The sequence below is a fragment of the Leptonychotes weddellii genome, chromosome 14 (genome assembly GCF_054177405.1).
Source record: "Leptonychotes weddellii isolate Sample4059 chromosome 14, ASM5417740v2, whole genome shotgun sequence".
NCBI lineage: Eukaryota > Metazoa > Chordata > Mammalia > Carnivora > Phocidae > Leptonychotes > Leptonychotes weddellii.
In genome coordinates, this window is record NC_138382.1 from 60,306,292 (window position 1) to 60,320,107 (window position 13,816).

Consider the following 13,816-nt stretch of genomic DNA (forward strand, 5'->3'; position numbering starts at 1 on the left):
GCTATTTAACATCGTGGTACCTCCCCTATTTGTCTCTGGGTTTGTCCACACAAATTCCTTTAGTCTGTGATGTTAGCAAATGTGGCAGAATCTGGAAAAATCTCTTCCCTTTCTTCCACTTCTGCTACTGCCATAGAAATGCCTAAGCCAGGATTCTGGATGTACATGGAGTAGAACCCCAGCTGGCAGCCTGCCAACTCTTAGACACACTATGGAGGCCAGCAGACATCAGAAGAATTGCCTAGTCGAGTCCCAATTAATACTCCCCCTCAGGAAGGCTTTCTCTACCCCTTCCATCTAAGGAGCCCCTCCTTGGCGGTTATAACGGCCCCTCCCCCGTTATCCGTGGGGGATACGTTCCAAGACCCCCAGTGGATGGCTGAACTGCGGATGATGCCGAACCCTACAAATACTGTTTTATCCTACACAAACATACCTATGATAAAGGTGAATTTATAAAGTAGGCACAGGAAGAGATGAACAACAATAGCTAATAATAAAATAGAACAATTATAACAATATGCTTGTAATAAAAGTTACGTGAATGTGGTTGCTCTCTCAAAATATCTTATTATGCTGTACTCACCCTTCTTAGATGACGTGAGAACACGCCCAGGAGAGGAGATCAAGGGAGGTGAATGACACAGGTATTGTGAGGTAGAGTTAGGCTGCTATTGACCATCTGATGATGCGTCAGAAGGAGGTGTGCATCTGCTTCCCAGCCGCGGTTGACATGGTAAATGAAACTGAAAGGGAAACCACAGATAGGGGTGGGACTCCTGTGTCTCATGAGGCTATGCTGCCTTCATGGCCCCCATCATTACTAAACGATCTCATCTGCATCTTTGTGTTCATGGTGATTGTTTGTTCTCTCTACTGAAATGTAAATGCCACCAGATCAGGGACTTTGTCCGTCATATTCACTAGTGTTTCTCTGACATCTACAACAATGCCTTGCATTTAGCAGGACAGCAGTAAGTATTTGTTGAGTAAATGAATAAATAAAAAAGAATGAATGTGTTGGCAGAATGAAAAATTAGAAAGAAGATTGGTTATTCGGAATGATCGTTAAAATATTTACCAACTGATACAGCCCAGGCACTGATAGATTAGAAAGGTCACCATCCAAGGAAGCCTCCCCCACCCTTCTTGCTAAGTGAATAACACTTTAGTTAGTGGATCTGGGGAAGATCCAGAGGATCCTTGAAGTCTTTTAATTTTTTATTATTTATTTATTTAATTTTTTAAAATTTATTTATTTGACAGAGAGAGACACAACGAGAGAGGGAACACAAGCAGGGGGAGTGGGAGAGGGAGAAGCAGGCTTCCCGCAGAGCAGGGAGCCCGATGTGGGGCTTGATCCCAGGACCCTGGGATCATGACCCGAGCCGAAGGCAGACGCTTAACCGACTGAGCCACCAAGGCACCCGGAAGTATTTTAATTTTTTAACAACTGGGTTGTCCCCGGTGCATACCATCTGAAGACCACTCTGCTGGTTAGGACAACCATGTAATGTGCAATAGTAACAAGGTCCTGTAAACTGGACAAATCCATCAAGCGACTCATTTTTGAGTGCTCAGTAGTATCACTTTAGTGCTCCCAAATCACACATTGCTATTGTTGGACCTCCTATCTGTGCATCCGTGGCTCTATAAAAAGAGCTTGAATGTCAAGCTCTCAGGCATCCCTCTGGCTTCATGGGATTGAAGTCATTTAAGGAAAAAGAATGAGATCACTTACGCTTCTTAAAAACTGCGGGACTCTCTGAGCTTCCCACCAGCCCCACTCACATTTCTCTGAAGTCAGTGAGGCGCTACTTCTGCTTGGCAACAAAGAGCTGCCCTCTCTTATTTCCCAATGTCCCCCTCCTTTGCCAAGATAATCTTTCCCAGACAGGGACATTCAGAAGGAATTGAAGTCTCCAGAAATGGGAGGGAGGGGGGAATCCCACAGAAAAAGGCCCTGGCAGCGTTTAGTTAAATGAATTCCACATTTGGATAAGAAACAGCAACTGACACACATATGAGAAGATCAAGAGAGAATGTGTGCTGGATAGTTCACTCAGAAACAAAAAAAAATTTTTTTTTTTAATTTTCAGGCTATGGAAAAGAATGGTAGTTGAAAGAATAAAGCAATTAATTTTCCATACAAAATAATCTGTTAACCACAGATGGCAAGTTAATTACTAACCAAACTAATCAGCATTATAAAACTTCACTTGTTTCGTTGAAAAAAGAAGAAAGCCTGTTAATCAGAGTCAATTTTTAGAGAGGAATGGTTTATTTCTCTAAATGGCCTTTTCGTGAACAAATAAGGGTAACTACTAATAGTCCTTTGGAAAACCTATCAAGAATGAATGAGAACAGTTTTAATGACTTTAAATTCTTATATCCAGTGGCTTCTAGCATACATAAAAATAGATTATCATTGTATTAAGTATCCTGTCTTGTTTCTTAGAAATATTTTTCCTCATACATGTTAACATTTAAGACATCAGCCCACGCAATGATATGATGATTAAAACCACAAATAAGTTGAACATTAATTAATGAATTTTTCCATTTTTAGAAAAACAGAAGCATTATCCCAGAAAGGGATAAAAGTACACAGCTCTTAACCTTGCCTCCTGCTGCCAAGAACCTATTAAATATTTGTAAATAGAAAGCAACCATAGAAGAAAGGCTTTCTGATTAATGGGGGCAAGTCTCTCAGGAAACAACCAACTTGAAAGATATTCTTTTCCCTGTCTAAAGCCAAAAAAGTCTCCAAGCCCCCTCCCACTATAACTTCAGGAATTTTTTAAATGGCTGTTTTTCCCCAGGACCATTAATATTACAGCGCAGACAGAATTCCAGCATCCTTACATTTTAAAATAGTAAAAAGAATCCAAGAAGCATCAAAGTAATAAAAAAAAGTTGGTGAAACTATGTAGTCACAGCAGGAATTACCTTAAAAACTAAACTTTGGACTGTTGATCCGTTACAAACTTTGGCTTGTGAAATTATTTTGTCTCATCTAAAATCAAGAGGTAACTAACATGACCTATCCCATGTGACATGGTGTCCAGAGAAGACCAGGGTAGTAGTGATCGCTCCACGTTCAGGGTTTAAGCAATAACCTAATAGTAAGAACTGGTAACTAAAGATAGAGACATATCATAGATAAGCATATGGAGAGAAAGGGGAATGGAGTAGTCCATGATGACTAAGATTATTTCAAAAAAGTACTACACTTCATTCTATAGTTTGGATGACTCATTGTTTTATAAACTCCCAAGCTGAGTCACTTCATTATCAGAAGCCAAGAAAGATGAAATGAGAGAGTCAGCTGGCTTGTGTCCTTACTATCTTAGGGCAGAGACTGGCAGCCCCAAACCAGAATGATGCCTGAACAGGTCCTATTTCTCTTTCAAGTAGACCCCACACCAAAACTGGTACAAAATCTCTGTTCTCACACTTACAGACTTCCCCTAATTATAGAGAAGGCCAGTAATTTGAGAGTCAATGTGTAATTGGAAAAAAAGTTACAAAAATCACTTATCTCCATGTTGAAGTAGTAGCTCAGGTACTTTATCTAGTGATATAATGTCAGATATAGCTTACTACTAAGTCAGTTGGAACAAAGCTTGAGACCAAGGTCAGACCCAAGAAGTCAACAGACAGAATGGCAAAATGTAAATGTTGAGTGGACTCCAGAGGACAGACTCAAGTCTGACTTTAAGAGCTCAGAAGACCAAGTGGCCATAGAAGGAAACTTAAACACCACGGGCAAAGAGGCATGTTCAAGGTCAAGGACACAGAATTTGGAGGAGTGCATAGCGGGTGTCGGAAGCCAGGCACAGTACCTCTGAGAACCAAACACAGTAAGCCAAGCATGAATAACAAGCAAGTGCAGATTAGAGGAAGAGAAGCACAGAGCGGGGAGACATGAGACTAAAGAGGTCCCTAAAACCTCGTGTAGCCTGGTTCTTACCCTGTTTTAAGGTCCAACGGCATCTCTGCCTTTGAACTGCCTGTGATAATTCCGTAGTCTTAAAAACGGGGGTGGGGGGGATGGAGTTTCTTATAAGTCAACTCAAGTTGTTTCTTGTTACTTGCAACCAAAGAATTTTAATTAACATAGCATATGTGCATTGTAAAGATCTTGAAGTATATTGCCAAGTTGTTCTCCAGCAAGTTCCTAGGGATTCATTTACGCAACAACAAGGTCCTGTTTTTCTCCTCTTTTATTAACTCTGAATATTTCCATGCTTTCAAATCTTTACAAACTCTTTTTTATATTCTAATGGCTGGCATAGTCAGAAATAGCTTTTGCACACCATGGCTTCGCCACAGAAATACAGGAGGAATGGATGGCAGAAAAAGATTGTGGACTCAGAGAACAAGTGCTCCTATTGATATAAATTTGTGTTATCTTCCATTGGGAAAATGATGAGATCATTTGTGGCTAAATATGGGGTAGTAAGATCATGCTAAGCACGGGAATCTTGGAAGGAAGGGCAGAAAGGTGGGTGAGTGTGTGCCGCATCACAGTCTAGGGGGAATGGAACATGGAACCCACCTCTTGAGTCTCAAGAAAACTGCCCAACCCATAAGGAAGGTGAGCCTTCAAAAGGATACCTAATCCACCATACTGTATTAATTATAACTTGACACAATAAGACAAGATGTGGTGTAGATATTAGGAAGAAGGAAACACCATCATTTTACAGATAAGACTGATAGCTTATGAGTAACTGAAAATTATGAGAATTTATGAAAGAGTTCAGGGAGGTAGTTAAAAATAAACATGTACAAATCAATATATTCCAGATAAAGCTGGTTAAAATACGCAGATTGTGTCACTCTCAATCATAAGCAATAGAAAATACCTGGGAACGGTCATGAAAATAAATCTGTAAGATCTATTTAAGCAGCAGCAGCAGCAGCAGCAACAAAAAGCTGGAAATTAGGACTAAGTGGAGAGATGTGTTTTGAGATGGGACTATTTAATACCATAAGATGTAAGTTATCTCCTGAATTCAATTACAATTCGGTGAAGATGTATTTAGAACTTGACAAAAACATTCATCTGAAAGAAAAGTCCATGAGGTTTATAAAATGTTGGATTAATAGGGGCACTTATCCAAACACATATTAAAGATTACCCTAGAGCAGTAATCAAAAAAGTGTGCCATTGGCAGCAGAATAGAAAAAATTCAATTAAATAAAAAGAACAATGTGGGGCAGAGACACATGTGACTTGCCCGCTGCCCTTGGCCTCCCAGAATCCTACTATAGCCACAGATCAATAAAGAAGGGAGACTAGGGAAAAAAAAAGACTAAAACATATATGAGTATTTGGCATATGATAAAGGTTACATTTCAAATCAGTGGGAAGAGAATGGATTAATTAATGAATCATATTTGGGAAAAATAAAGTTTAGAACCATTACGCATCTATCACATTCAGTCGCAAAAACCCAGTATCTTCTCCAGCTAGTTTAAGCAGAAAGGAATTTATTGCACAGTACTAAATTGCTTACAGAATCACTAAGAGGACTGGAAAAAAATAGGCTATCGGCTATATTTCCAGGAATGACTCCAAATTGGTGGTCCAAACTGCTGAGTCGTTTCTATGGTCGCTGGATCTGAAAACATACTGCCTTTGCTAATTTCTCTATCACTGAAATGGATGTCATATACCCCACCTTTCTCCCCATTCAACTTACTGGCAAAGTCAAGTCTCACATAATTACGTTCAAGTCACAAAATCTAAATCACATCAGAAACGCTATTTACTCAGACATGTGGAAGCTGCAGGTTTCAGCTTTCCTGCACGTGCAATGCAAGGAGGTGCATTAGATCAATTCACACAAACCAAATAACCCTCAGATAAATTACATATAAAGAACTGAATTATAGATTAGAACAAAACTCTTAAAGATATATTTAAGTATTTAAACTAATTTTAAAAATTATAATCACATTTTGTGAATTATCCTTATACAGCTCGTGTTATATGCATTAATAGAGCTAGTACATGTAATATACATATTTAATTTATAATATATAACGAAACACATAGGTACACATATTTATCTAGGACAGAGAGAGAATGAGTGAGAAGCAAAAAGACTATGCCAAAATGATAGCAATGACTATCTCAGAACAATGGGATTGTGGGTTTATCATTTCTTTTTTCTTGCTTATAATTTCTTAAATGGGTAAATAATAACGTAGTATCTCCTCTATTATAAGAGATTATTTTTTAAAAAACAACAAAAATACAGGAGAACAATGAACAAATACAATTTAGAATAAAGATTTTTAAAATCCTAAGTAAAATATTTACTAACAAATATTTTAAATAAAAGTTAACCCTTACTGCAAACTTACTCACTCACAGACACTGCTCTTAGTGCTTTAAGTGTACGAAGATATTCTTTATAACAACCCAAGGGGTAAATACCATTATTATTTTCATTTTACCCAGGGAACCTAAGACACATAAAAGGTTCAGTGAGCTGCCTGAGGTGGCACAGTGGGAGGGGTCGAGCTGGGGAAGGCAGCCCTGTTAGAGAACCCAAGCTCTAACTTGCAACACTCAGTATTGTTATCAGTAGTAACATTGTTAGCGAACATAAACTGGGTGTCAACATACAATACAACTCAGCCATTTAAAGTATATTTTGGGGGGCACCTGGGTGGCTCAGTCAGCTAAGCATCCAACTCTTGATTTTAACTCAGGTCATGAGCTCGGGGTCGTGGGAATGAGCCCTGCATTGGTCTCTGTGCTCAGTGGGGAGTCTATTCAGGATTGTCTCTCCCTCTGCTCCTCCCCCGATGCGTTCTCTCTCTGTCTCTCTAAAAATAAATAAATCTTTTTAAAAAATAAAGTGTATTATTCAGTGGCTTTTTGTATATTCACAGAGGTGTGTGTCCATCACAATTAACTTTGGAACATTTTCATCACCCCAAAAAGAAATTCCACTCCTCTTAGCTGTCACCACCCACCCCTCCCCAGGCATTCTAGGCATCATACAAATACTTCACTGGCATAATCTATTTATCCTGATAACAGCCCTATATGGTAGGGGCTCATATCCCCACCATAGAGATGAGGAAACGGAGGCACGGGGAGTTAAGAAATGTGTGTAAGGTTACACAACTAGTAAATAGGGGAACTGGGACTTAAATTCAGGCAGTCGGCCTCCAAAACACTTCTCTTATCTACTGTGTTATTCCACCGTTAACATAATGCTATTACAAAAATGAAAACTTACGGGGCACCTGGGTGGCTCAGTTGGTTAAGAGTCTGACTCTTGATTTCAGCTCAGGTCATGCGCTCAGTGGGAAACCTGCTTCTCCCTCCCCCTCTGCCCTTCCCACACCCCCACCCCGCTAGTGTGCTCTCATGCACTCTCTCTCTCTCTCTCACAAGCGCACCCATGCTCTCTCTCTCTCAAATAAATATATAAAACTCTTTTAAAAAAAATGAAAACTTATGGACAAGTGAGAATTATTCCAGGAGTATAAGAATGGTTCAATTTAAATACAGTAATTTGATATATCATGTCAATAATTATACCTTTAAAAAAATGTGTCAAAAAGCATTCAATGATATTCAGTATCTATTTCTAGGGGAAGAAAGTAACAAAAAGACAGATGAAAAAAGCCCTAAACAAGTATAGAAGGATGCTGACGCACCTATCTCCAACAGCTGTAACACATAACAGCGAAACAATGAGGGCATACCTAAATAAGAATAAAACATGTGCATTGTTGCTACCCTAACTTAAATTTATTCTGGAACTTTCAACCAATGCAATAAGTCAGTAAAAAGAAAAAAAAGATCTCTCTTGAAAAAGAAAATATAAGTAATTATTTCACTATAATAGATTACATAATTAGGAAAATACTAGAATATCAGCTTCAAATCATTTTCAGCAATACAACATTCCAATAATCTAAGAAATTGAATGGAAAACTGTGAAAAATAAGACAACAAGATAAAGGTGCAGGGGAGGACCTGGGGGAAGGGGGGGTGAGAGCTCAAATCCATCTTTGAGCCTGCACAGCCCCCATAAACTGGAAATCATTAAGTCTTGCTTCACCTCCCAAGAATGCATACCCGTTAAGATTCTTTACATTCTTTTCCCTTGCCTATTTCGCCTGGAAAAATACTTGAAACCACAATGTTGGACAGATCGTTTATTTTTGTGTGTCAGTATCTTAACTGGAAGGAAAAGGAGAGGATTTTTCATGAATCTTTAGGTTACAATGATCTGACATTTTATTACTTACAGGATTTATCACCCACATGGAAAAAGGAAGAACTTAGGCAAAGAGAGAGTGGAAAAGCTAAGGACCAACATTATGTATCCTTCCCTTCCCTGACCGTGTAGGGTCAAAAAACCTCCAGTTGTATGGAATAAAAAGAAAAAACCCCAGAGTCCTTTCATGTCCTTGTGGCCGTGAGGAAATTACAGAATGGCCATGTCCCAGAGCATCTCGCAGACTGCTGAAGTCACCAGGGCTCCAGGCTGAAAGGAATCCTCAGTTTTGCATATCCAGGAGCCCAAGTGTATCTGTTCAACCAAGGGCTATCAGGATATCCAAGAGCTGCAACTTAACAAACTTACCAGATACTTTTTGATACACCATTCATTTATGCATCTTTACTCTCCCCCCTCCCTCAAAGACTCTGGTGGTTAAGAAATCAATACATTAATTTATCTTTAGAAATCGATCAGTAGCTGAGAGGTACCAGAGGAAAACAGACTTGGAGCAGAACCCTGGGCTAAATCTCAGATGACCCACTTAAGTACTATGTGTGACCTTGGCTGAGCCACTCAAACCATCATTCACCTAAAATTAGCCTCATTGATGTCACCTTTAACCTACTCGTTCCCTTTTTTATTAAAATCTCACTTAGCATCTTTATGGCTTTGGCCCCTGCTGATCACCTTTCCTCCTTGGTCTTTCAGAACACAACGTTTCTGGGTTTCCTCCTACCTGGCAGGCAGATGATTCTTCTCCTTATTCTTTAGCTCACTCCTTGCATCCAAGATCTGACTTCAGTACTCAACTATTGGGTACTTCAGTTATTTGGGTTTAAATCCCTTTCCCTGGGTAACCTCATCCAAATTTAGAGTCAAGTCCCGGACCTTGACCCCGAGACCCTGAACTCTAGATGGGTCATCTCCCCTGGAACAAACCATAGAGACCAAAGAGCAACACACTCCAAACCGAGCTAAATCTCTATCCTGCCCCCACCCCCACCCAAATCAGAAAACGAGCTCTTCCTGTGAACTTGACACTACTAGTCTGTGCATCATCCTTTGAGGAGCAAGACTTCTTTTCATAGCTCCAACAACTAGATCATCAAATTTTGTGGATTCAACCTTTTGCCCCTCTTCATTCCCACCTCCACTGCTTTAATTCAAGATCTTACGACATCCCCTTCAATAGCCTCTCTACTCTCCTGATCTCTCCGACACTTTTCCGGACCATGCCAATATTTCCTACATACTTCTCCCAGAATGACCTTTATCAAAGGCAAATCTGAGCCTCTAAAATGCCTTCCCATGGCTCCAAATTATTAAATCTCCTTTGCTTTGTACACAAGGTCCTTCATGGGCTGGCCTCATGCTATCTGTAGACCTTCATCTTCAGTCACCTTCCCCCATTCCTCAATTAATTACTTCTATTTTTCCCCAAACACATCATGCTGCTCTGCATATCCTTGCCTTCCTACCCTCCCTTCTTTCTGTTGGCATGTCATTCCAAACCCCTAAGCTTACTCTTCTTCCATCCTCCAAGGATCAGTTCATCCGTCCCTTTCAGAGGAAGTCCTCCTTTATGCCCAGTGTGACAGGTTGCATTAGTGGCCACAATTCTTCACCACTCCCCGCATTTACATTTTTGCCACAGCCTTACCATGAGCCAAGTACACTTACCCACACTTTAACTGTGAGGTTGGCCTTGTGCCTTGCTTTGGCCCATAGCATAGAAGCACCAATGATAATGTGCCAGTTCCAAGTCCCTTTAAGCAAACTTCTGACATCACCATGAGGAGAACACATGAGCCGGCCCCAGAGGAACATAAGAAACTCACCGGGGAGGGGCGCCTGGGTGGCTCAGTCATTAAGCGTCTGCCTTTGGCTCAGGTCATGGTCCCAGGGTCCTGGGATCGAGCCCCATGTCAGGCTCCTAGCTAAGCAGGGAGCCTGCTTCTCCCTCTCCCCCCTGCTCATGATTTCTCTCTCTCTCTCAAGAAAGAAAAGAAAGAATCTCACCGAGCAGAACTTCTCCACGGAGCTGACCTGACCCAGTCCAGCTGTGAGCAGCTCACTGTCAGCAGACTCCCAGGCACTGGGATCCAGGCTTATTGCTCTGCACCGCTGAGATTTTGTGGTTGTCCGTCAGGCGGTGCACTGTGGATGAAGGATACAGCCAGCGTGGTTTATGTGTCCCTTCTCTGCCCTCCCGTTGCATCCTTACATGTTTCCACCCAGTTTCTCTCCAAGACAAATGAGAAAGCAAAGACTGACATGTGTCCCTGCTGCTAGCAATACTAAGCAGATCACAAACTTCAGTCAGAAGGGGCAAAACGCAGCATTCTAATAACGTTTTTTTTTTAATGGCAAGAACACTCTGCCTAGCACTGTTCCCCCAAATAAATAAAGCCTGAGCTCTTTCCTTTAGGTTATCCTCTAACCAAAACAAGCTTACCCTTGACTTCTACAAGACTGATGCGTACGCATATATGTGAACCTTCGTGTACAGATAACCATCTTGTGAAGAAACATGTTTTTCTGCCACGAACAAGCTGACTTTAACCTAAGTTATTTGAGGAGCCCAGCTCTCTTGAAGTCTGGAGTAACTTTAAGAACTTTGAGGAAAAATACTTTTATTTTTCCAATGCTTTCATCTGAGTTTTTCTTCATCACCAGCAAGGATGCTGGGCATTGGGCCGTGTTGAGGGTTCGATATTCCGAAAGCCTAGGTCCAAGATATGTGTGAGAGCAGAAATCTGAAAGCACGGTCTTAGGCCTTGGTCCCGAACCAAAAGACTGGCCCGAGGTCCAAATTCATTACTGGAACTAGATGAACAGGCAAGCAGAAAATCCCTGTGTGAGTCTGGAGAAAGGCAAGTTGGGTGCCCGGTTCCTACACTCACGAAAAGGCACCACTGCACCTGTTTAGAGGGTCTTGCAGCCCCACGCACAGATGAGACCCCTGCTGGCAAGAACACCATCCGTTGTGAAACTTTTCACGTGGTCGCCCAGAAATTCTGTATTGAATTCTTTCGTGTCGTGACTATAGGCAAGCCTTGTGGTACTTGCGCAGAGATATTAAAAGTGATGATTAGGTATAGGGTTTAGTTGTATGGGACATGCTTCTGATAGGGTGTTAAATGAAAAACAGAAAACACAATTGTTCGCATGCTGTTCTCGTAATACATATTCCTAGAAAAGACTGGAAGAGAAGACATGCCGGAAGTGGTGGTGAGGTTAAGTGAAATGGAGTGATTTTTTTTTTTTGAAGTGTTTCTATTTTCTAAAACGCTTCGTGTAAAGATATAACTTTATGATGAAGATAATAAATGTCTCGTATAAAAGAATATATACAAATTAAAACTGGAGGTTGAAAGAGAAAGGTTTCTCAGTGAGCATTGCACCAGAACAAAGGAGTATGTGAACGCCCACCCCCCGGCGTCTCCCCGGGGAGATAACCCTATCTAAGGACTCCACGGCTCATTCCAGTCTGCATAGCCCCTTCTCCAAACTGGGCTGGAGATAAATGACTCACTCTTTGGCTCTGGGTTTCTAGACTCCACACAGACTACCACCCTTCCAATACATTACAACTGAGAAAATTACTGTTTACTTTGATTATATACTAGTTATACATTCATGCTTGGTTTTCTGGATTAAACATGAGACATACCTTGGTCTTTTGCTGAAAGCTTTGAAATCGTTCACCAGCAGATGTATTCTGCTTTTTTCTTGAGTGTTTCTATACATAGAACAGAAGGCTCATTTGCATTTCGCCTTCAGAGCATAAATTTTGAGACCTCATCTCCAAAGCCAAGACCTCCTCTGCTTGGTAGCCCCACACTCTACAGCCTGTTCTAGCTTTAAATGAGTGAGTGAAAGAAGCTGGTCCCAATCCCATTTATAGTAACCCTTCACACGCTTGATGTTAAAACTGCCCATATTAATTTCCATAAATTAATAATTTTTGACTATGTCTCCCTGCCCCTCTGGTCAAAATTAGCCCCCCCAACACACACACACACACACACACACACACACACACACACACACACTGCTATGTTAAGTGGGGATCCCAGAAGCTCTTTTTAATTACAGCCTAGATTTCCCCCTCTTCTACTGGGGCTATCTGAAGCACCCTTAGATTTCAAGTCAACAACCGTAGACCCCCCCCTTACTAAACTTAACTCTGACAGATGGACAAATTTCTTTTTTTTTTTTTTTAAGGTTTTATTTATTCATTTGAGAGAGAGGGAGCAGGAGGAGGGGGAGGGGCAGAATGAGAGGGAGAAGCAGACTCCCCATTGAGCAGGAACATGCGGGGCTCGATCCCAGGACCCTGAGATGATGGCCCGAGTCAAAGTCAGATGCTTTAACCAATGGAGCCACCCAGGCACCCCTGGATGGGCAAATTTCTGAGAAGAAAACACACTCAGTTGAGTATTTAATCAGGTGTCACACCTGGAGCTCTGTCCCAGATGTTTGGCATGGAAGTTGTAGCTCCGGGTTGCAGACCACCAGTAGATGGCCCTCTTCCCCTCAACCTAAACAGAGGAGTCTCCACCCCAGCTGGGGTCTGCAACCAGAGTGGGGAGTGTGGGCAGAACCTCTCAGTGAGGAATTAGAAATGCAAGTCAGAGTCAGAACTCGGCTGCCTTGGTGAGTCCCACTGGCACCTCTCCGCCGGGTGCTCTGTCTTTGAAGAGTGGCAATGTGTCTGCCCCTAAAGCTTTAAATGTTGACTCCTTTTCCCCCTTAACCCTATCCTTCACCAATAATGAGATTCATGGGTCTTCAGAGTAGCAGTGAAGTTAATGTTTAATAATTCCTGATTGTAAATCGACACTGCATGAATTCTAGAATCTCCATCCATTAACCATACCCAGAAAAAAGCTTGTTCACAGACTCCTCCAGTCAGTAACGGGTCAGGTTGAGCCATACTGGGGACACCAAAAAGTGATATATGTAGTTGCTAAAAGGCTCAGATGAGCTCCAATACTGATCAAGCTGACTCTTCACTGATAAAATAAATTTAAAAACTAAAAAAGAGAAAGATCAAAAGTACCTTGCCATAGAGAGGATCACTAGCTTAGTACTGAGCTCCTCCTCTTAGTAAAACAGAGTTAGCAAACACAGGAAAACTTTTTTTTAAATCACAGTGTGTATTTTCAGTGCAATTTAATAGACTATAGGGATGCATAAAACTTATGTAGGGTGCTAGGGGAAAAGTTGCAGTCCGAAAACAAAAATGAGTTCTTATGGAAAAAAAAGATGATGTATGTAATTTAAAAATAAATGATAGAAGCCAAAAGTAGTAGAAGGAACACTGGACTGCTGACAAGTTAGAACAGCACTCCAAGAATTCACTCGCCTATTTAATAAATTTTACCTAAGTACCTCTTCTGTCCTCTGTTCTCACTCACATCCAGACACTGGCAATACAACAAGAGGTAAACCAATCACTGCTCCCATAGAGCTTTATTCCAGAATTCGGAGCAAAAAGAGACATTGAAATAAATGATAAGAGGAATGGTCAGTAATATGAATGATAGATG

General features: G+C 41.1%; 1 long non-coding RNA gene across 1 annotated transcript in view; it reads right to left on the minus strand.

The window, feature by feature from the left end:
* The window catches only part of LOC145717097 (uncharacterized), a 47,319-nt gene extending 36,596 nt beyond the window's left edge, over positions 1-10,723 (minus strand). The window contains exons 1-2 of the long non-coding RNA XR_014140116.1: positions 10,281-10,723; positions 587-746 (exon numbers count right to left, since the gene is read on the minus strand). This is a non-coding gene — a long non-coding RNA (uncharacterized LOC145717097). The remainder of the gene's footprint in view (positions 1-586; positions 747-10,280) is intronic.
* Between the last annotated feature and the right edge of the window lie 3,093 nt (positions 10,724-13,816).